The following is a 24751-nucleotide window of genomic DNA, read 5'->3' as shown; positions in this document are numbered from 1 at the left end:
AGGTAGGTCACAGCTGTTAGCACTATTGATATTAACACAGACTCATGCAGCCATGAAGCAAGTAGATTAAAAGGGAAAGCAAATGCACAAAAACCCACAACTTCCCAAAACCCCATAAAAAATAAACCTGAAAGATTGCCAGCTGAGTGCCTGGAGTGTAACAATGCAACAGGAAGGAGTATCCATTTGGAGAACTGAATCAGAAGTTGCTGGCATTGAAATATGATGTTCACTGTATTATTCAATGTTGGTAAGAACAAAAGGAATAATCTTGCTTCCCACTCAGAGAAAAAAAAACTTTCAGACTCATTAAGGTTTGGATTTATCATCTCTGTATAGAGGCATTAATTAGGGTGGCTGAATTTGCTGCTGTAGTCAAGACTTGGCAGAAAGCAACTAGTTCCTCTGAATGATGATTCAGACCAGCTCAGAATTACAGTTCCCAAGGGCAAGGTGTCTTTTTGCTTGACCACAGGGGAAGCTTCATGTGAATTTAGGTCTGGACTAGGAGTCTGTCTGAAATGAACACTGCTGAGGCAGCTGATTGGAGACATCTGACTTCGAAAAAAGACAGTGATGGCTTTTCTGTTTGCTGGGGGTTGGTTTTGTTTGAGGGGATTTTTGGTTGGTTGTTTTTTTGGTGGTGTTGTTGGTGTAAATTTTTGTTTGTTTGGTTCTTTGGTTGTTCATTGTTTCTTTTTTTCCCCTCCCCCAGTATATTAATTTCAGTGGATTCTGATTTTCCTCTTGCCCAATACAACTTTCTGTGCACACATTTTATGACTATATCAAGAATATTTCACAGAGTCTTTTAAGCACATGAAATGAGAAGTGATTTATTTATGAATTGTGTTACTTTTCAAGAATATTTTAAGTGGAACAACTGTGCAGGATATGGCTATATGCTTATTGTTATTATATTTCCTACTTCACACTTAATCTATTGAGTCATGAAAACTGTTAAATAGGAGGACTTTGGATTCAGGTTTGGGGATCATGCTGTTGTGGAACTTTTAATAAGAAATTTTTATTAAAGTCATCCCTACAGAATGTTTTTTTTTTTTTTTTTAAACTCCAAGTGCAAATAAATATAACGTGAGAAATTACCCCAAAAATACAAATATTAAAGCAAATATAAATATTGTGGCAAGTGGTAATTGCTGGAGAACAGGTGAAAAGTGATTGAAAGTTTAAATCATTAATTATTAAAAACCATTTAAAAAATGCACACAATGAGTGTGCTTCTCACTTTTTATGTTCAGGTTCTGTATGTTACCTACACACCTATGAGATACTGGACTCTGCAACACCTTCATTGTATTTTGTTTTTTCAACTTGAGGCTTAGCAAAACTGAGTTGTCAAAAAACAGTCTTAAAATCCTGTGGAAATCACTTTAGGTGAGAGTTCTTTAGTAAAATAATGTTTTCAAACAAAGATCTCCAGATTCTGTAGGACCTGAAACTGTTTTGGGCTGCTGTGTTGTGCCAAAAGGGGCAAAAAAGGAACTTTGTTGAAGTGTTTACCTGATAAATTGTCCTGAGCTCCTAAGATCTGTCCACCTCTGTACCTCTGCCATCATACTGTTTGTATAGTTTCCTGATCACTGAAAGCCTCTCAGTCTCTATATTAATTTGTGTCATTTACAGACTCAAAAAATACTCTTTCCATTGACTCACTCTGCTTGTAGATATTCACTGACACTTTGGCACCTGGAAATTTTGTTCTTGATCCTGAGATAAAAGAGCTGTTGAGGTGACATCCAGCTCCATGCTTCATTCTGTAGATTAATGAAAACAGAACAGACCTCCTGACTTCTGTTTCTTCTTTTATTCCTCCATGTCACTTCTACTGGAAGGTTTTCCTGGCTTACAATTTTCAAAAGATGCTTTAAGATGCAGTAGACAACTCTGGTACCACAACTTTTGAAAACTTATGTCCATAGACAAGTTCAATCTGGACAACTCACTCAATAGCTTACTTTCAGTCAAATACCAAGAGCCCTACATTTCTCTGCTTTATTCTGTAATTAAATCAATTAGTATCTATTAAGTTACCATACACCTTTTCAAAAGGAGAAATGTTCCATATCTATTTATCTTTCTACCTACCTATCAGTCTACGTAATTCTAATTCAATTAATACAATGAAAGGAAAAATACAGCCAAATGGGCTGCTCAGGAACACCTGGTTCAATTTATTTATTATTCCTATTTTATGATCTGTAAGTGCTTGTGCTTCTGAATGGAAGACAAATCAAGTGTCAGTGTCAAATAGTGAAGACTTGTTCACACCTGAACATACTACTTTGCATACTAATACTGGTATTTATATGAAGAATAGCCACTGTGCAACACATGTAAATAAAAGGAGGGCAGGCACAGACAAACTGAGCATCTGTTAAAAAAAAAAAAGAAGCATATGTTTGTGAACTTGCTTTTGCAGTATTTCACCAGCTAAAGACACCAGGTTTATCTGACTTCCATGTGAAAGTTTTTTCTCGTTTTCTTTTTTCCTAAAAATGTCATGTACCTATTTGCACCAATTATAAAGCACCACTTAAATTTATATTTTGATAAAATATTGTTCTGATTCTAACACAAATAAATGAACTGACATGAAAAATATCAATTTCATCATAGTGTCATTATATTATTTTATCCCTTTACAAACACAAAACAAAACTTGAAATATAGAGTGATTAGAAAAAATATAATAAAATAATAAAGCCAACCCAAATCAACCATGAATCACATGTAATCCTTGACTGATTATTAAAGACACCAAAAATGTCATCCTAATGGCATACCAGACACTAGGTACGATCAAGGATATTGGACAATTTTCAGAGGACACCAAGAATTAGAACGCCTTTGTAACTTTCTCAGTTGTCAAATGTAATACATCTCTTAAGATCACTGTCTGGCTCATATAAGATGACCTATGGAAATATAACTGCCACAATGATTGTTCTAATCAAGTAATTAAGTGGTGTGCATATGTAAGCAATAAGATATACAAAGCTAAAACCAGTACACGTAACTGGACTACATAACCTAAAAAGTCTCAGTTCTTTAAGTGTTCTTATTCTTACCCCCAACATATTTTCCATTAAAAAATATTTGGAACAGATTCTAATCGCTTTAGCAGATTCTACTATTATGTTAAATAAATTATTGGGCCATACTCTATTACATGATTGTACCATTTTCTATGGTTATTTTTAGCATTCAAGACCACTGCTTTCCCCCTTTGTCTTCTGGATTTCCTGTATGTTATTAGACTGTGGTGAGGTCAGGCATCAGAGGAAATAGCAGCAGTGCTAACTCCTAGACCCAATGTTTTATGAATTACTGAGCATCATGATGTAATGGCAATAAATCTAACTCAGTCTGAGTCTTATGTCCTGTTGTAAATAAATGAAGTTAGCAAAGGTGTTATTTTATTCAAGAGCTTTCCTGATGAGAACAAAAATGTTTCCCCTGGGGGATTGTTTGTAAAATTGCTTCTGTAATTAGGGTGCTATTTACCAAGAGAAATGTTCTCCAGTTTTCCTGGGGAACTTTCATGTCTGAGTCAAGGGTATCTTATTTACAAGACAAAAACAACTGCAAATTGGGGAAGCAATATATAGAAAGGACTTAGTCAAGTGGAGTTAACAAATAAGCATATGGCCAAGATTTTCTAATTTCCCAACTGATCTTACATGCTCCTGAGCTGGGCACCCAATTTAAGACTTGCTCAAAGCCTCTGATTCTCACCAAATACCTTCTTGGGCATTTTAAAATTCTGATACTTGAAACTATTAGTCACCTCTGAAAATTAAGGCATACATCTGCCTTGCTTTTTAGCTTATTTGCTTTTTAATTCCTAGCATGGAAAAACCTGACTAAATGAATGACAGAATAAAAGCAAGCCTAGAAAAATATTATGAACTCTTTTTTTTTCCCTACAATAGGACCTACTGAGCATGCTTTCAGAGAATTTGTGTCAGTAATAAGGAAGAGACAAAGACATCCAGAGCAACTATTGTAAAAACTACTGAGCTTTACTTTTTTTTTTTTTCTAAGATACTGCAATCTGCCTGTAATATTTCACTCAGAAAATCAGAGAATCACAGAATGATTGGGGTACCTGGAGATCATCTATTCCAACCCCAATGCCAGAGCAGATTCACCTAGAGCACGTTGCCTATAAAGTGTCAAGTTCAGACCAGTGTTTAACATGTATTCCTTTTTTTTTTAAACCATAAACAAGGTTTGGAATACAGAAGCTGAAATTCTGACCCTTGGGGCACTTTTTTTTTTTTCCTGAGGCAAAGCTTCGTTTTGTAATCTCTGCAATAAGCACGTCTCTTTCACCTTCATTACCTCCATTTGCTTTCAGTGTGACACCACTCAGTCCTTCTGCAGCTTCATCTTATTTTCTTCATTAGCAAAAAATAATATCCTCAACATGTTAATAACTGGTGTTGCATTAGAGAGCAATGTATTTGAAAAAGCTAACTTCTATTATGCACAAGGAGACATAAGTTACAGTAGACATAATAATAACCTCTCTCTGTGACAAGTTGCAATTATTCCTCATAGCACTGTGTTTAAGAGCAATGCATTTCTCATACAGGTTAAGGGTTTCTTATTAAAAAGTCAAGAATGTTTGATATTCTTTTCTCAGTGCAGCAAAACCTTTGCTGACACAGAAACAAATGGATTTAAGTGTTTTTGATTCAGGGTGACTGAAAAAAAAATAATACATTAACGTTCACTTCTTTATTCACAATCTTGCCTGCATTTCTAGCACTCAGGCACTCCCAGAAGGGAGAGAATAAGTGACACGGGCAGTAATATGTAATGCACTCTGTTCCTATGTCTATATGTGTACAGTCATAAACAGGGATGATTGGTGTCAGTAGGGCTAACTACCACCCAATTAGACAAATCAGTTATTGGTATTTGTATTTTCAAAGAAATGTTGCCTCTCTGGCTCAAAATCCTGTCTGTTTCAGCCAATAAGTGTATAGGGTAGGGTAGGGTAGGGTTAGAGTAGAGTAGAGTAGAGTATAACACAGATCAGCTTTGTTGAGTAAAGCGAACTGACAAACACACCAATCTCTCACAAGAAGCAGTTCTCCTAAAAGTCCTGTTGATTTCTGTGATAATTTTCCATGGCCAACTTTAATGGAATCCAAATTACTAAGTCATTCAGCTTTTTTTTGAGAAAGCAAACTGTCATTCAGATACATACCATAGACATAGTGTGAAGTGGTTTCTGAACTATGCAGGACCTGTCTGTGCTTAAGGGAAGGTTAAGGATGATAACAATAAACCTTACAGACTGCAGCTAAAGGCAATGCCATTTCAAAAGTGGCGTGATCATTTTGTGCACATCTTCTCAGGTCCTGCTTTCAGAGCTTCAACCTAAAGCCCACTGAAGTCAGAAAAAATATTCCCCTCAAGTTAGTAAACACCAGAGGAATCTTTCCTATATCCCTCGCCATGTTTACATGTTAACTCGAGGTCACAGCAAATCCTTCCGAATGACTATGAATTAAAAGGTTGTTCTCTGTCAGCATCAATTTAATAGGTTTGAACAGGTGAATACATGACTTCTAAACTTGCATCCATACCATCACTCTTCTGCTTTTTGCTATCATTAAAATGATGACAATAAACACTGAGAAGAAAAATCTCTTGTGTTCTTAATCCATACTATTTGCTTGTTTTAGAATATGTAACTGAAATGTAAGCTTCATTTGCATTTATGGTGATAAATGTTAAATGTTTAACTGCACATAGCTGTTGATCCTTGAAATGTATAATTACACATAAACACACACATGCACAAACAAAAAACAGTATCTGAAATATTATCCATCTCACCTATTGTGCCAAATTACACTTTTAATTTGTTCTTCATAAACACAAGCACCTCTAGACAAGTGAAGACAGTTCTCTTTTCAGCAACACTTTGTAAAACACCAGTAAAACTCAATATAAGTAAAGAAAAAAGTTAGCTATTATCAAGCAGGATGAATATTTTGTCTTAAGTTTACAACTGGAATGTTTCCTTACTGTAAATTAGCCCTAAAAAAAAAAAAAAAAATCCTAATTGGTCTAGAAAACCCACATGCTTTTGTACTTATTTATTAATATCTTTTAAGACCACCTGCAATATAATGCTGCTCAGCTTTCTGCCACCTTGGATGTAAACATTTCACCAGGAGAAGGTGTTTGCAGTGTTTGAGGCACCTTCTGAACTCTGCTGGGCTTATATTTTCTTTATAGATAAAACTTTGTTTACCTAAGATTGGAATGGGCCCCTGAGAAATAAGAGAGAGTTTTCGAAACAGTGTCAACTTTAATCTGTTCCTGTTGATATGTAAGTCCCTCAGAAAGGGAAGAACTCAGAGTATGGCCTTGTAGGAAAAGTGATTGAACACTTCCAATGATGCTGGAAGTGCTTTGTATGAAAAGTCTCATAAGGGTTAGTGATGTCTGCCTGTCCCATACTGCACATTTAGAGATGCACAGAAAAACTATGGAAATGAAACATATCTTTCTCCTTTCCATTTTTGGTTGGTTGGTTGGTTTGGTTTGGGAGTTTTTTTGTATGCAAGCATTAAATTTAGCACATTCAAGTGGAATCTGAAATATAATAGCCCAGGCGTCTTCCTGTTTTGGAAGGAGTTAGTGGCAGTGGAGAAGTCAAATTATAGGACTGGCATTTTAATCTCTTATCATTGACTGAGCATCTGCTCAAAGCACATTAAGTTTCTTTCACTAGCCTCTGAATTAAGGCCTCAAAAAACCCTACATTTCTGACTGAAAATGTTTTATTTGTGAATATTAGACATAAAATCTCATATTACTTATTGAAGCCAGCTAGAATAAGCCAGAACAACTTGGATATTTGCTTCAAGGACTTTCTGGAGATTTCTTTAAAGCAATGTTCATCATCTTCTTCACTATCTTTCCATAGAAAGTAATTTTGCAAACACTAGTACAGTACCTCATTTCATAGATCAAGAACAAAATTTTTAAATCAGATTTTTTTTTAATATTTTTATATTTTTTTATGAATGAAGCCTATGCCCAGTAACAGTTAAAAAGTGCAAATTGAATGTTAGGAGATACAAGGAAAGAAACAAAGACCAAGCAGCATCTTGATGTTTCTATATAAGTACATGGCACTCCTGCATTTTCAGTAATGCATGAAGTTACAGTCCTCTAAATTAAAAAGCATACAGCACACTGGAAGAGATATGAAGAAAACAAGACTGTTCTCAGTTTGTTCTTGAATAAGGAACTGGCAGGTAGAATGTTTAAAACAAAATAAAGGGATGTTCCTTGCATGTCACAATTTGTAGGGCATGGGATGTTGTGGATACTTAAAAGATGTATGAGCTCAAGAAATGCCAGTACTAATTAATCTAAACCAAGTCACTGAAAAGCATTAAACACAGAGATTCCACTCCTGGCTCAGGAAATCCCTGAACAACCAGTGCTGGAGCCTGGGAGACTAACTATATGGCTAAGCATTGCTGCATGCTTGCCTTCTTATTCTCTTCCACTGGCATCCATTATGGGTTGTTGTGAGAACTGAGATACTGGGTTAAATGAGCCTTTGGTCTGAACAGATTTGACTGTTCTTATGAAATGAGGCAGAGAGAAATTAGGTAATTTAGCCAGGAAATCTATGCCAAAGCAAAAAGCTAATGCTCTGGTTCCTGAGCCTTGTCCAGTGCCATAAACAAAAGTCCTGCCTCAAGTCCTCGTAAAGCTAATGGCAACTGAGTTTACTCAGCACATGCAAAACTATGCACAATGTGCCAACTAAAATTGGTAAGGATCACTTGTGATGGAGAGAGAGCATCAGCTTTTGTGCACAGTTAGCCTTTAGTCTCCCTGTGATTCTCAAGGAATATCTCTGCTGGGTTTTCAATGCATAGACAAATTGCCATATGCAAATAGCCACTTGTTTTTTATTCGCTCAAGTTTTACAAGAACTAGCCGTGGAAGCGGGGAAAAACACCAACACACACACCAAAAAACAAAACAAAACAAAACATACCCCCCCCAAAAAAAAAAAAACAACACAAGACAACCACAAAAACCCCTGCACACCACAAAACCCACAGCCCACATCCCACTTACAGATTTCCACCTCTAAAGCAACTTAATATTAATCATCTAAAAAAACACAAAACATATAAACAGAAATTAAAATAGGTCACTTAGACTAAAGATCAGATAATGCATACCTCTAAAAATCTGAGAGAGATAAGTTTGGGGTTTTTTTAATTGACTTTTATGACTCATATAAAGTGACAATATTATCCTCAAATGTTCGCATCACATCCAACACTTTAAAAAATAATCTAATCTGTTTAAACATATTGCAGGGAAGAAGAGCTGATATGTAGTTATCTCTTTCCCTAAATTGTTTGATTTGATTTCAAGGTTCAAAGATCCACCCAGTTTTTGTGTTAATAACCAGCACTGATGTCACTGGGAGAAACAGAACGGAAGATAGAGGTGGAGGTTGAATTTGAAGATAAATTGAATAAAAACATCAGAAGCCACTGGATAAGAAAAACAAACAAACATCTAACAAGTCCACCTCTGGTTTCATAACTCCTCTGTTTCTTAATGTATCATAATATCCTTCCTTTCTTTTTATAATCATGCAAACCTTACAGCTGTCTTTTTTGACGTATCTAGATTCAACTTCAAGTGCCTCACTTGATACCGTATGTCACACATTTCCTCTTCTTTTTGTGAAATGTCTCAGATAGCATGGTTTAGCATTATTTTCCTGCTGTCTGGAGTTTTTCTCTTCATATTAAAATCCTTTCTATCTCAAATACCGTTTATTTTAGGCCCTTAACATTAAATTTTGGTCACAGGTTTTAAATTCTGCACCTTCTTAACTAATATAAGAATTTTAAAAGTCCTTTATTACAAATTGTACTACGATGAGGATACAATACCTACATAGAGCAGTTAAAGGTCAGTAGAAGATTCCTGGTAGAAAATTAGTAAGTGTAAGCAGTAAACAGAAAATGGAGTGGCAATAACAGGATGTAAAACAGACCAGACCTGCTCTATCTTGCAGTGTCCAGATTCTTTTCACTTTCTGGTGCACTCCTACCTTTCTACCACCTTTACCTTGCCATCACGTTAGCTTTTAGTTATTTACACAATTTTTAACATGGGGATTTTATATACTATCTTCAATGGAAATCTGAATTCATCTTTCTCACTGTCTTTTTGTCCTTCATTTCACAACTCAGTGATTCCTGGCACTATAAGAAACTCCAAATCTCTTTCCCCTTCCCCTTCAGAGTGTCCTGGTTATACTGCTGCCTATGAAGAGCCCATGAAACTGAAAAGAATTTTGTCCTTTTGAAGTATGTCAACATAGAAAGACTTCAGATTTGGTTTTGCTTTATATACATGAGTAATCTTCCCTTTCAGGCACAAATTGCTTAAGTTCTTTCTGAATGAGGTTCTGAGACTGCTTTTCATGAAAGCATTTTAATGTACACTTAAATGCATAGGTAATTAATGCATGGATAATTAATCAAATTTGACAGATTAGTATACAAAGTCTAGTCCTATCTCTGCAGAAAACAAGTACCTGGTGATTACAGTGCATCAGGATTAAGTCTGGATTTGTTTCTGACCATATTGTTTACAACTCAAACAAATAAGAATGGTGTTGTAGGTGTAAGCTGAAAAAATCACTCCTTTTCATTTTTTTTTCCAACAAAGAAATCATTTTAGACCAGGATTTGATCCCTCTTACTCCAATGGCTAATGTGGCTTGTGAGAGCAAGTCATTGCTTCAGATGAGTAAGATGTAAGGCTTTTTGAAATCTTCAGCTTTTCTTACTGTCTTCCATTATCTGTTTTAAAGTATTTTGTTATTTATTATTTTTAATGCCCCATGAAATATAGTGATTGTAAAAATAATATCTAAGTCATTAAGTATCTAAACTACTTGCAGCAGTATCAGCTAAAATAAATGACATTTTTAAGGAATTCTATATCATCCTTCTACAACACAACAGATATTTTCCTTTATTTTCTTTTAGCCCTCTCTTTAAGACTTTTATTTTTGTGGTTCTGATATGTGACTGTTTTTATAATGTCAGGGAAGTACTTTGAGTTAAAAAAAATATTGTGCTATAATCTTTGTGAAGAGAAACTTAGCATTTTTGTATTAAACATCCTTTACACCAGTCTTACTATCTCCCTTCAAGGTAATCCGTTTTACAGGGGTCATGCCTTTACAATGTCTGCATGAAAACACATTTGTACAAACAAATAAAAGCCAAATTCACCAATCTCCAAGTGGCAAGCAGAAAGGGCTTGCATTCCAGCTTGCTTTCCTGCAAAATCCTTTGAAAGGCTAAACAGCCTTTTCAGTGCATGCACTAATCTGCAGATTTGTATCATCGTGTTTGAATGTAATGTGGTTTCAGTAAACACGTGCACACTGTGTCGACACAGGGAGCTCAGTTCAAGAGCAACTTATCTTCAGATACTTTCAGGCAGCTAAAAACAGACCTGAAATACTGCTTTAACTGAAATGAGAACGCTGGTGCAGGGATTTGCACTGATTTAGAGAGACAGTCACAAATTTGCTTATGGCTTAAGACACGCAGAGAACTCTTCCACCATCAAAACTTCCACTGCCTTGTCCAAACTTTCCTTTTTTGGCTCCCCTTCTTGACTGAGGTTAAACAAAGTCAACTTTCCCCATTACTGTTCTATTTATCCTCACCAAACTTTAAGAGAATACATAAATCTTGTACTCGTGGCTGAATCATTTATTATTATAACTGCCTGTTGGAAGAACCTTTGTGGCCTTGTTCCATGTTAAACAATGCCCTATCTTTCCATGTCCTAAATTTGGTATGAGTTTCAGAGCTTTTTAGCTAGGAACTGAAATTCATGATCTAAGCTAAGCTCTAATGACTTCCAAGGGTTTTGGTCTTCAATAAGTATTCCATGAAAAGAGCCCAGGTATAGCAGAGTAAGCTGATAAAGACTTTCTCCTTCATTACTCCCACACTTGAGTAATGAAACCATTATCCCTGTTTATTATAGCAAAAGTTAATGAAATGCATAAATGGAAAGATTTTTTTAAAAACAGAATAAAATAAATTGTTATTCCGAAAAAGTAAATTAAGTTAAGGGCTTAAACCAACTATAATTAAATTGAATATGCCACCATGCTTATTGTTGATATACCACCTTCACGATCACTGATGCTTAGCCAAACAGAAAATTAAACTTGGACCAAGAAAAGGGAAAAAACAATGCTATTGCTCTGCAGTTTTCTGGTGTTTGACACATGGTTTGTATTGTAGGTGCACTCATATCCCTTATGAAACCCTTTGCAAGCTTGTAAATAAATGTTAGCTACAGACAGTAATGCTGATTTATACAAATGGCAAAACTCTTCCAGGTTTTATGTTGGTTCTATACTTCAAACAACATGGATGCATAGGATGAAATGATTGGTGTTACTGCTTTGAAAAAGTAATCAATGCCATTTGTTTTCTGACTACAATTTTATCAATTCATGATTAAAATATGAATCATGCCTCAGGGTGAAAGAGCTCATCGGAAGAGAGCCTTCTACTCTTAGACTGTGTTTTGGGTTTTTTTTTCTAATCTTCCTTCGAAAGCTGTTTCCAGGTGTGGAATTAGGCATCAGTGTGGAATCAGTACACATGCTTTTACTGTGTTCAGGAAGTAAAAATCTACGTTATCTGAGAAGCTGCAGCACTAAATACTGATTCATTCTTTGACAATCCTTGCATTAAGACTTTTTTTTTTTCCTTTTTATTCACACCTACATGTTATATTTTTGGATAGGATCAACCCTTAGCAGGTCCTTGAAGGACATCTTAAGATGATTCAGTGGACAGATAGCTCCATCACTGCATTTAACTTGTCTGGGGATTTTTGTGGCCCCAAGACATGGGATCGTTCTTTCATGACACTGATTGAAGCTTCATCTTTCAAGCAAGCTAAATTGTAGAGAGGAAAATCAATTAAGGCCAAACCACTTGGCCTCGGCAGAAGCCTAAGGACTGGAGAAGATTACCCATAACACTAGTGTCATCCTCAACCAAAATGTGCAGCAGCTTTGCATATCACCGATAAGATGATGTCACCACTGCTAATTATCTTACTGGCATAAAAACAGATATTATAGCATGAAAACAAGTCAGAATTCTATCAACCATTCTTCATCTTTCTGTTTCTATCGCAAATACTTTCCTAGCTGTGTTCTGCAGCATGAGACAAATTTTCTTTCTTTTTTAATTTGTGTTTTGTCAAAAGATCAGGCAAAACATTTAAATAAGGGTAAACTTAAGGTATGTGAATAATACCATCGCCTGGAGCAAGGACAGTGTTTCAGGGGGACAGCAGAGATCTGAACTTTACACCTTCTTACTTACATATGAAAAGGTCTCAGATGAGTAATCTATTTATCTAGTAGATTTTTTTCTCTTTAAACAGAGAAAAAAGCAGAATAAACCATGCATTTGTCACTGCCAGTTGGCATAATGCAATGAAACTAATTTTTAAGTCAAAATAGATGAAAGAAGATCTCAATACATGGAAATTATTGGGGGTGGGAGTGGGGTGGAAATCCCTTCTTTCTGTAGTGCTCCACTCTCACTGGTGTTGTCCATATCATATTCCCACTTGAGTGGGTGATGAGAAATGTTTATATTCAGATTAAGCTGCTTGCTCAATTTTCCTGCTGTGGTTTGTATTAAATACAGAAGGCGGCAAGCTAGTATTCCCTGAAAGTTTCCTTTTAATGAGTAAGGCTGAGCTGTAGCAAAACTTTAGTCACTCATTACCAGGCTTTTAGTCCATGCAACACAGCAGTGTGAAAAGGATCAAGTGAATTTTAATATTTCTCTCATCCAGGGTGATGCTACTTGAGCTTTGCACTTAAGTAGCATACGGAATGTGACCATGATCATTTTGGCATTCCATTCCTCTCCAGCAATTTTGTCACTGTTCTGTTTAACTCAATAGCATAAGCATTATTTTACATATAAGAGCAACCAAGATTGTTTTTTGTTTAAAAACAAATGGGCATATCATCAAGTCCTCAGCTTTCTGTCACCCATCATACTATACATTTGTGTATCAGATATTCTGCACATAAAATAGATTACTACAAGGCTGATGTTTAATTTGCTTAATTAATTTCATTGTGAAGGCATGTTTAAAGACACATCACTGAAGGATTCCTCCAAGGTAACCATTTAACAGCTAAGTAACCTTTAATTACCTTGCTGTAATGGTACACGTCTAAGACAGATATTGTTATCCTGTGACATCTGAGCACTTTAACCTAAAGGTAGTTATTAGCACTCCTAAGCAAGATTCATTATGGATCATATTTCATCTGATTATGTACTTGGGAATATTTTATTAACATATCTGCCTGTGTGTGACCATGTTGCAAGTCAGAGGAATCCATAGATTTTCATAAATCAGGTTGCAGTTCTTAACTAAACAGTAAAGAAATGAAAAGTTATCTGACAGCTCTTCTGGAATAACTTGATATATACACTAAATAGGAAAATAATTGTTTAGAGATGGACAATGTACAGAATTATGATTAGCTGTGCATTAGTTGAATATGAAAGAATTAAAATGCAAATTAATGCTGCACTACAAGAGTCCCTAGTTGTGATTTGTATCACTACAGGTGAGAAGACAGTCCAGGCTTGAGCACGACTGCAAATGTACACAAATTAGAATAGATTAGATGACATAGCAAGTCACCACCAATTCTAATAGGCATGAATTCATCAGGATGCAATATCCATTCTGCATAATATCTTTTTATCTTAGTTTTCCAGTGGTAATTGGGTTTTCATCCAGTGTGTTTCTCATATTCTTTCCTGACTCAGTGAGCTAAAGAATAACCACATTTTTAAAAACAAAGTTTTCTTCTGTGAATAAATAAAAATAACTGTATGTGAATTCTCTGTAGCAAATAATACAGAAGTTCAAGAGAAAATAAAAAACAGGTATTAGCTTTCCTTTCCTTGGATTCCCAAGTAATGGTGGAAAGTTACTCACTCTTTTCCTATGAAATGTGTTATTTAGGAAATAACTAATTTAATCAAAGTCCACAGAGGCATGAACAAGTCAGAGGCAGAGTCAGGTCATAGTCACTAAATTGTTTGTCTTACATAAACGAGGGAGAGGTGAAGAAAGAAACAGAAGGGCACAGTACCTTTCTCTCACAGGAATGGTATTTGAGGGAAGATACAGAGATTCTCTACGATTTATACTAGAGCTCAGAGGAGCCAGCACATTTCCAAACAGACTTACTGAGTGTCACAAACAGAAAGCAAGTTGTTACAAACTATGTAAGCAAGAGCTGAGAATGAATGGAAGAGTAAATTTTTTCCCAACTGACTTCAAGTGGTTTTATTCTTAGATTTTGAGGACAGAAAGAGCTGCTGTGATCACTTAGTCTGATTTCCAGCATCACACAAGCAGTTGGCATATGGGACAAGCACAAATATTTAAAACACTGCCTGTTTCATTACTATTCTTAATCTTCCACAGACTTTCAGCAGCAAATGATTAACTCTTCATGGCAAAAGATATTCAGACTAACATATAAAAAAGATAATTATTTATGCCTATGGACTGCTCTCATGGCTGATATTTTAAATAATTTTATGGCCAGTCCCATCTTCCTTCTGTGCATAAAATATAATCTTGGTCTAAACTGTAACCCATTCCTAAAACTAGATTTTATTTCTGTTGACAGGTTCAATTGTAGCAATCAAGTATACATTGCTACACTGGGTCTCATTCACATTAAAAAAAATACTGTTTAAAGAAAGCTGAAGGATTTTCTTTCCTGTCAGACTTCTGACTGTTAACATTTCTGTTTCATTTTATGGCAGCAAAACGTGATGCAAAAAGATGACTAGTAGCAGACTGATGAACAAAAACATTTTCTTTATCATTTGTAAAGGTATTTAGCAAAGTTAGAAAGTGACAAAGTATTTAAACTCTATTTGTTCTTGTTTTGTAGAGATTCTTCCCTCTTGCAGCCATCTTCACTGTGTGTATGTTATATATAGGATTAATTCTTAATCACTTTGCTAGATGGTTCATTAAACTCTCTTTAGGAAACAAATTACTAATTACTAATTAAAACATCAATATTTAGCATTATTTTCTTATTGAACTATGGAACAGTGGAATTTTATGGTTTGAACACACTTAGTAACAAATTTGAGACACTGTATAACACTGAACAGAGAAGAAACTAATTTTCAAAATCTTGTAAAGGCAAGGAGGCATCTGGAAAGTATTATAAAAGCTTTTCCACATAAATATGAGTCTGCACATAAAAACAGGGATGGTCAGGAGAAGAACAATTATTTCCTGTTCCACCAGGCAACGACTGGACATACCTATTTATTGCTGTTTACTCACAGAAATAGTAGCTTCACCTGCAAGTTGCTCTGCTTTTTATCAAAGGAGAAATAAGATTTAATCATTGCAGAGAAGCCGTTTTTGTCATGCCAAATGCAGCTGCTGATGAAAGAAAGAGATGCATAAGGATCCTGGAAGCACACCAAAGAGGCCTCCCATTGTGTTAAGTGACTTTTTTCTTTCCTGAATCTGTTTGAAAGATTGCTTTAAATCCAGGAGTGTTCTCATCTTTCCTTTTGGGAAACACCCCTTTTCTGGGAATTCTGAATGTGCAAGACTCTTATGGCCAGAAGCAACATCAGGAGGAGATTTCGAGGAAGAACTCAGGCATGAGCCTCTCCATCGTTGCTGAGCAGCCTGCACTATGGCTATAGATAGCCTCCCTGGGCCCCTTCGTGGGACTAACCACAAGCCAGTCACCATGCTGGCGTACCATTAAGCTCACACAACATGAACATGCAGAAACTATAAATATTATGTTGGTCTGAAAGCATGGAAAGAGGCAGTGTTTTCAGACTCTCTTGTAACTTCCCAGAGTTAAACATATCCTATGGCCTTTAAAACTCAGGCCTAAAAGGCACTTCACAACACATGAGCTCTCGTAAAAGTTTAGACAAAGGCCAGTGGAGTTAGTTAATGGCAATAACCTCTTGGTTAGGTCCTCATGTCTGAGTATTTACTGTATCTGGTTAGTTTGCAGTTCTGCATTTCATAGAACTATGGCCTGTATGTGGAGCATCATCCACAGCTAAAGCCTACTCTGTTGTGAACTTGGTTGTTTAAAGACTGTTTGACAAGATGTTTGTACTGAGCTACAAACACAATACAGTCACTTCCTTCAGCAGCAGAAATCACACTTAAAATGTGATTCTTCTTCATGAGGTCAGTGCCTGTCAAATGGAGCCTTGTGACATGCACCTCACAAAGAATAATGTTGTTTTGATGCTGATCTACCCACATCTGAGCTCAGTAATTCCTTCTTTCAGTTTTGCTTCCTCCTGCACCTCTAAATCAAGATTTAATTCTATTTATAAGTCATTTCCTCAATTAAGTCAGTCTATGCTATAGGCTGGTTTTCCACTGTTTTTATTACATTTGTTTCCCAACAGATGTGGGTTTGTTATTTTATTTTTTTTCTCCTCCTTGCCGGTTGAGAGATCAAAGGATTCAGCCATACTTGTCTTTTGTTTCAGGAGGTGTGTGGATGAAACTTTGCATATGTTGCATGACTGTGAAGTTGGGCTAATGTTTTCAGCTGTTACTCTAACATGAGGTAAATGCTGAACTTCTGTGCCACACAAAACATGATGAGCTTTGCTGATAAATGAACATAATATTCGTAATAAATTGTATCACCATTTTTATATGATCACCAATATGCTCTCAAAAGCATAGTCTAAGTCTGTGATGAATTAGGGAAACTGTATCATTTCATGGTAAAGTAAGGTAATCATGTGCCAGTGGGAATATTTACATTGCGGACATAAATAATTAATCATAAAATCCTTTAATTGATAGGAGAAATAATGAGTATCCAAATGCAAACAGTTGGGAGTATTTTCAGGTCCTTTGGTAGCCATTGCTAAAATTAATTTTCTTACAGCAGTCACAGAACTCAGTCATCACTCGAACAATGATAGCAATTAACGGGTTTTGTCTGACCATACAAATAAAAGAGTGTACCTCAGTCTTAGATATGTCAGTATATGTCACAGAAAACTCCACTAAAGACAGTTACTATTAGGAAGAAAACATATCACATTTTAAAAAGTCAAAGTAAACCCAGATCCTAAAAGTGTTCTTAACTTGAATCACTCATTTTCTGATCTTATTCAAAGTTAACAATGGTATTAAGATATGGACTCACAAAGCAAGACATAGCATGTGGTGTAAATGAAAATCCACTCAACATTCTGCATGTACACATGTGCATGCTCCACTCTGCAAATTTGCTTCCATGGAGGTCTCTTTCTATCTCAGTCTTTTTTTTTTCCTCCCCTCCAGTAGCATAAACAAAAGTTTTCCCACAGTTCTGAGACTCATTTCTTTGAACCTAATGAATATGTCGACTGGCTTTAGTTTCTTATTCATGGAAGTCATTCAGCTGTGGCACACTGTATACAGTTCTCTACTGTAATCAACCAGCATTTCTCAGCCACAGAAGGCGAAAACCATGTACAGTGAAGGAACAATGGTCTTCTCAGTTATCTCAGTGGAAGTATGTTAGCACACAGATTCCTCTCATTAGGAGGCAGGAGGTTCAAATTTGACACTATCATTCATGCTGGACTCTTTTTGCAATAAGAAAATTAAAAAAAAAAATCTGTGTTAGCAATTTGCATGGGTTTTTTCAGCAGTGGCAGAGAATGTGCTGGATCTTGCAACTATCAAGCTTCATTTTGTGTCATTGTGTGCCTCTAGTGACCAGGGTGGATCCACAGAAACATCTGTGTTCCTACAGACCATATTCTTACTAGTTCTCTGTCATCTCAAGGAATTTTTCAATTAAAACCAAAGAACATGACCTGTGGAGTGACTTCCATTTACACTTCTTTGAAACACAGATATAAAGTAATATTAAAGTAATATGGTTTTGGCGTTGTTGTTTTTTTTTTTTCTTAACTTAAAAATAATCTAGGAGGTCTCCCATAGCAATTTGTATATGTTTATCAAGGCCTAAACAAAAGTTACTTGCTGGACTGATCAGATTTGAATAGTATCAGGGGTTTCATTAGAAGTTTCTGTTGTGCAGCAAATGGACTTTATGGTTGTAAATTCCATGTCTTTGTTCTGCTTCTTATATCTTACACTTCTCTTCTATATGACTTACCAAAGAACCAAGCTTCCATTTTCCCTAAACCATTGAAGAATGTAAACTGAGAAACAAAGGTGAAGAAATAAAATAGCCAACCACTGTTTTGACTTTGTAATAGTTTAAAGCTTGATTTCATTTCCTGTATGTAAATGTTCAGCTTGAAAATCTCAGAGTGAACCTCTTTCTGTCACTTTCTTTCTGTCACTTTAGATATAAACAGATTTCAGATTGCTTAGGTGTAATTATGAAATATGCAAGGGCAGGCCTGAATGCACTAAACAACAGCTGAAAACCTACAATGTTCACATTTCCTGTTAATCATTAAAGAATGACCCCTTTGCTAAACACTTTCCTTCAAAAATGTTATTTGTACTGCATCCAAATTTAAGATGCTGAGCCAAATCCTATTTGAAACAGTCCTATTCTAACAAATATAGCTTTACATTGGTAAATGGAAAATCAAATGGATGAGTGAGTTGTCAAATATTCACCTCTCATAAAGACGTATCTTAATTGAATACATTAGGATAATGAACTTCAGCAGCAAATTAAAATTATTATATTTTTAACTGTGTGATTTACATCACATTTTAGCATGCATTGTAATTTTATTTTGAAAATCAGTCCTTATCTTGTTGAAAAATAGGTATTTGGGAGAAAAATATCTTTCAAAATTTTTGTCCTCAGTACCTCACTTTGCCAAGGATGAAATATCTGTAGCAGCTGTTAAGACTTTCCCAACAGTGTGGGTTAGGTAAGATGTCAGCCATTGCTGCTGTGTGTGCTAGTCAGCTGAAGGAAGTTTACCCCATACATTAAACTATTCCAACAACTAAATTATTGCATAAAGCCTAATCATCTTACTTTAAAGCATCTACCCTAGAAATAAATTTTTATTGGAATTATGTTTTGCTTGGGGATATACATGATGACATTTTGGAAAATCTGAGTTTTCCTGGTTTAACTTCTCTTTTAGCAAACAATGTTCAAAATACAGCTAAAGTCAAAGGAGATCTGCAGTGTATTCAAAGATAGGCCTTCATAAATAGTCGTATATAACCCTGAACCTGTTTGATATTTGTTTATAAAGGGCTTTAAGGTTTTTTGTTTGTTTCAAAACACCTTTTAAATAGGAATCATGTAACATCTTTATTGTGACCGTCTAATTCTTTATCACAAGGTAATGCCACACAACAAGATGTGCCATTTGGGCATACCACTCAGCCTGTAGGAAACACACTTCTATATGATGGTGCTTGAAAAATGTGTAGAGCTTCTAAACAACTTTATCTTAATTTCCTTACAGAAATACTTGTCAGACTTTACCAGAAGAACTGGCTTACTTAGGTTGTCTTATGAGGAAAGGCTGTCATAGTCTCTGTCCCTTCCCTGTACTTCTCTTGTAAATATTGTCTCTGGGTCATTGGAAAGTTCCCGTAGTATATCCCTTCCCAACAAATGTCACAGTGAATTATGGCTTGGACAAAAAAATAAATTACATGCTATATATAGCTACTGGTAACTGTATATAAAATACATCCTTCCAAAATACTAGGAAGGTTATAGCTATGCCGAGGTTTATCCTTTTAAACAATCGGAGGTAAATTGTATATGTGTGAAAAAGCCTGATTTTATGCAAGGAGTTTTCACACAGGGTAGCCTAAGGGACTGGAAATTGATGTCATGTGGAGGAAAGAAGTGATGGTTTGCAGACTCAGTAGCCTCCAGAGGAATCAGGCACCTTTATTTTGAGATTTTGGCCGCTGACCCTGTGAGATGCCTGGACACATATGAACCTAACACTGACACCTAACATGTTACCTCCACACACAGTGGCCTATCTAAAAAGTCCAGTACCTGTTGTTTTTTGGTTTGTTTTGTTTGTTTTATGAAACAAGGTGAATCTGTGAATCCTATCAGCCTTTAAAGTTTCAAGACCTTTTTTTTCCCCATGGCAAAACCACCCAGGCAATTGAAAGAGGTGCTCTAAAAGTTATTTACACTGTACATAAGCTAGGGATCTGGTTCTTCAGTTTTATTTTTATGTACTACAGTAACAGGATATCTAGTGGTTTAAAGGGTAAAAACATCTCTGAACTAATACAGACAGTTACAGTCTGTAAATTAGATCTTTTATTGAAATTTCTCTGTGATTACTGTGATGCTTAGAACTAGTATGTCACAAATAATAATTCTATCGCTCACTGATAGAAGAAATTAGGATCATCCTTTAACACTATCTTTTTCCTTCATATTTTGTCTACGTATTTGGTAAGCATATAAATGCCATAAAAAGGTATATCTAGTTAGATGGAAAGCAAATTAGCCTGAAGTGGTTCTTAACTTAAAAAATCATTTGCTCAAACGTTTCACTTAAAAACCACAGGTCAGAGTCCTAACTGATGTAAACTGACACAGCTCTGCTGTCTTCAATGAAGTTAGGCCAATTTATGCCACATCTGCTACTACTGAAGTCAACGCTTCACCCCAAATTTTATATTAGATAATGAAACACAACATGTTTTCTACCAGCAGTAGCACTGGTCCTTCAAGTAATGTATGCCTTCAAAGTTCTTCTTTTAGGAAAAAGACCTGCTCTTCCATCACTATGTACATATATAATATATACAGACATATATATGAACAGACAAAAAAGACAGATGCATAAATGTATCAGAACAGGGTCTCCATTACTTAGAAAATGCACTCTAGACGTCTTCTAATGTGAAGTACAGAAGGGACAAAAAAAAAAAGGGGGGGGGGGGGAAGAAAACACCAAACTCAAAAATGTGGAAAGTATAATTCAGCAAAACTTTATGAGCTGAACCAAAGATTTTTAAAATACACAGAGTCCGGAAAAAGTAAATATGTTACAGGTGGTAGCACTATAGAACTTCATATGCAATAACCAAATGTTTTATGTACATCATAAATCTGATCTAAATTTAGAGCTTCTTTATTGATTAAGAATGAGAAATAACCTGCAAGCAAAGTGATCCCAGATCTTTTTAGTTCCTCTAGTTAAAAAGGAGTTTTAATCTGTTGGACAATGACAAGAAATTTGGGGTTAGGTGGCAATAAAAGAAGCCGGGTTAGTTCTTCAGACAGTGTCTATTGATTTGCCTCTCTTGGAGAAACCCTGATGTATTCCTGCTGAGGATCTGGCAAACAATTTTGCACAGCTCCTGCAATGCCTGTCTAAGTGTCAAAAATAGGGCATTCTCTACACCTCCACCTGTATGTAGGGGTTTAGTAAATGGGAAATCCTGTTCTTTCCTGAACAGGACTGTTCCCTGCTGGGTCACACAAACTACCCCAAAGGGACCCCTGGGAAAAGGGAGCAGAGCTGCTTCCCCCTGCTCAGGCATATACAGGCAGGTGCATTCTGCATCCTGTTGTGATTTTCCAGTGGGTTTAATGCACTTCTGTGTCTCCCTGCAGTTGGATTTCTTCCTTTCAAGCACAGATTTGACTTGTGTAATTCTGCAGCCATTATGTACATTCCTACACATCCAAACCTGTTTCCTCAGAATTCAGTGGGAGCCAAACATAGCTTTACTAATTACTTTCTTGTTTTGTTTGGTAACCGGCTTCTTGTATTTTACCACGTCATGTGGAGTAAATGCCAGCTGTTGCCTAATCTTGGATCCCTTAAGTTGTGTAGGTGTCCCTGTTGTGCTATTTTACCTAAACTCAGGCTCACACAATACAAAAACCTGTATAGCATCCAGTTTGCACTATTCAGTGAAAGTGCAAATACATAGCCTCCCCAATGGATGATCTCAAGATTTAAAGTAGCCTCTTCTCAGGTATTTTCTGTGTATACACTTACTATGTTCTCTCTAAATTTGTTCTTTCATGCTTACTCATGGCTTGTGTGCTTAAATCTGTTCAAATATTAACTTTGTTCTTCTCCCTAAATACCGTGGTTATACACTTCCACATCTGGAATGGATTTAAGTGAAGATTAGCCTGCTTTACTCCTTAGACTGCGGTGTAATTCGCAACATACTAGGTTGTAAACATTTGTGTGTATCACTTTTAATCAGATGCACAGCATGCTTTTCATATCCTTTTACCTTTTTATTATTATTTCTGATACTGTACTTCATCAATTCAACTAGACCTGCCTAGTTTCATCACTAGAAATGGTTTTCTTCAAGTATGGAATGGGGCTGCAATATGCTGCTTCATATTGAAGAGCTACTCAACAGATATAACAATTCATATTTCCATTACTTTGACTGTCATGCAAAGTGATTTATTTCCTTTCCCCAGTTACAAAAATGGAACTATATTCCAGCATCCTGAAGCCTATTCCAACTGCTTTCGGTGCATCACTTGCCACTCTTTTAAATTTCTCTTCTCCAACCTCTTCAGTTTGGCACACAGCAATTTTCACTCCTCCATTGGACTCAGGCAGGTGGGTTATATTCAGAGCTCATATAAACAAGTAATCTTATTAAACAGTAGGTACATTCCCTGACTGTTCCCCTAATCAGTTCACATTTACCTCTCTAAGTGCTTGAAAAATAAATAAGCAGATGGTGAAGTCAGTTAATTTTCCACAAGTGTTGTGTCAGAAAATGAATCTTCAGGAAATGTTTCAGATGGCAATTTTTTAACTCAAAATCAACTGCTTGCCTTTGCTTATACTTTTTACCTTTTTTAGTATGCTAGGGAGGTATAAACCATACATGATACAGAAGCAGTGGCCCTTTGACACATTCAGTGCTGCTGTCTGACATGACAACATAAACCATCTGGCTCTCACAGATGCAGTGTGCAGAGGTACAGGGGTTACTATTGTATCCCCCACCCATTCATGGTGTCTCTAATAGCTACTGTCAATCAAGCCCCCTCCTCTTCCCCATTTCCAGGAGGAGATGCACATTTTAAATTTTTGGCTAGGTAGTAACGGAAGAAAAGGCGCAGGCTTTAACTGAGAGACAGACACAGACTAGATTATTTTTTCATGACAAATATAATAAATTCATTTATTCATTTAATTTTTGCCTTTGCAAGGGACAGAATCCAGGATGGCTGTCATATTTGTTAAAGCCTGAGAAGAGGTGGGTACATCTGCCTCCTTCTTGCCCTGCTTTCTTTCTGCATGGGCAGGCCTGGGCTGAGAAGACAGTGAGCCCTCCTTTACTACTGTCTAGAAGATACAGCAACTTGTGCCACTAGAAGGCCAGGTGAGGATGATTTCACCGTTAGCTTAGGGATGAAAAGGAAATCAAAACCTAAGTGTCCGAGGAAGTTCAGATAAACATACTCCTGACTTCCCTGGTTTGCAAAGACAAAATCAAGGGTCAAGAGCATGATTCATCCATAGGCGGATTAACAAACTTACTGCATAAATGACCAAAAAGCAACAATTTAGATTTTGTTTATAGCTAGGGGCTGCTAAAAAGAAGGTAAAACAAACATCCTCTTTCAGCTCCAGGGTCGAACTCAAAACTTTCATTGACTCATGAGTTTCAAAATCCAGAATGTTAAACCAAGGGTGGATCTGGCCTCTCATCTCTGATCATCCTTGCTATAAATCCTTGATAAAGTGTGCGTTAGTTTTATCGTACAGTCATAAAACAGCTAAATGTAGAAGTAAATGACCTCACACCAGCTATCTCTCTGCAGAGAGTCACTTGGCAGATTGCCAAGAATTGATTGACACACATCTTACGGAACTAGAGTTAATTAATACGTCTACCAATTCCCAAATGGATCTCAGGAAGCAGAGAATCTGTTTAATGCAGTAAGCAATGACATACTGTGTGTGGTCAAGAGACAATCATTAATTGCCAAGAATGCATTCTGGTATAAAGAATAAAGAATATGAAAAAAACATTTCTACTTTGCAGCTCCTTTATCCCTTCAAAACCTTATGTTTAGAACATTGTAAAGACTCATGTTTCAAATATCAAAAGACAATTTTACAGGGAAAAAACTGTTCCCAGACTATAAAGTCAACACTCAAAAGGTCTGTTAATTTTTCTACAAGAAGAAATTTTGATTTTTAAATAACTGCATCTCATTCATTTAACAATGATGCCTTTATTTTCAGGGAAATCTGCAAACCTGAATTGCAAAACCATAGTCTGACTTGAAAGAGCTCTTCTTCAAAGATCACAGAAGCTACAAGTAATACGACTATGGAATCACCAGTAAAACATATCCATAAACCAGTGACTGCTGAATAAGAAAACAACATACAGAGTCTGGTTGCTATATTGAAACAGTCCACAGAGCAATACTAAAAGTAAGCAAGTCTGAAAATGAAGTAAAATGAATTGATGTATATTACATACTTAACGGGAAAATGAAAAATTTACTTTGCTGGTGAGGAAAAATATTGCAAAGGAACACAGAAACATTTTAGTAGAATTTTCATCCAGGAAAACCAGCATAGATTTACATTGCTTTCTG

The 24751-nt window shown here is 36.1% G+C and overlaps 1 protein-coding gene across 2 annotated transcripts in view; it reads right to left on the bottom strand.

Annotated features, from left to right (window-relative positions):
* Nucleotides 1–24751, bottom strand: part of SEMA3A (semaphorin 3A) — a 164104-nt gene that overhangs the window by 67068 nt on the left and 72285 nt on the right. The window lies entirely within an intron of this gene.

Source organism: Indicator indicator, chromosome 3, assembly GCF_027791375.1.
Source record: "Indicator indicator isolate 239-I01 chromosome 3, UM_Iind_1.1, whole genome shotgun sequence".
NCBI lineage: Eukaryota > Metazoa > Chordata > Aves > Piciformes > Indicatoridae > Indicator > Indicator indicator.
The sequence above is the reverse complement of the archived record's forward strand: the minus strand, read 5'-3'. Positions and strand labels throughout refer to the sequence as shown.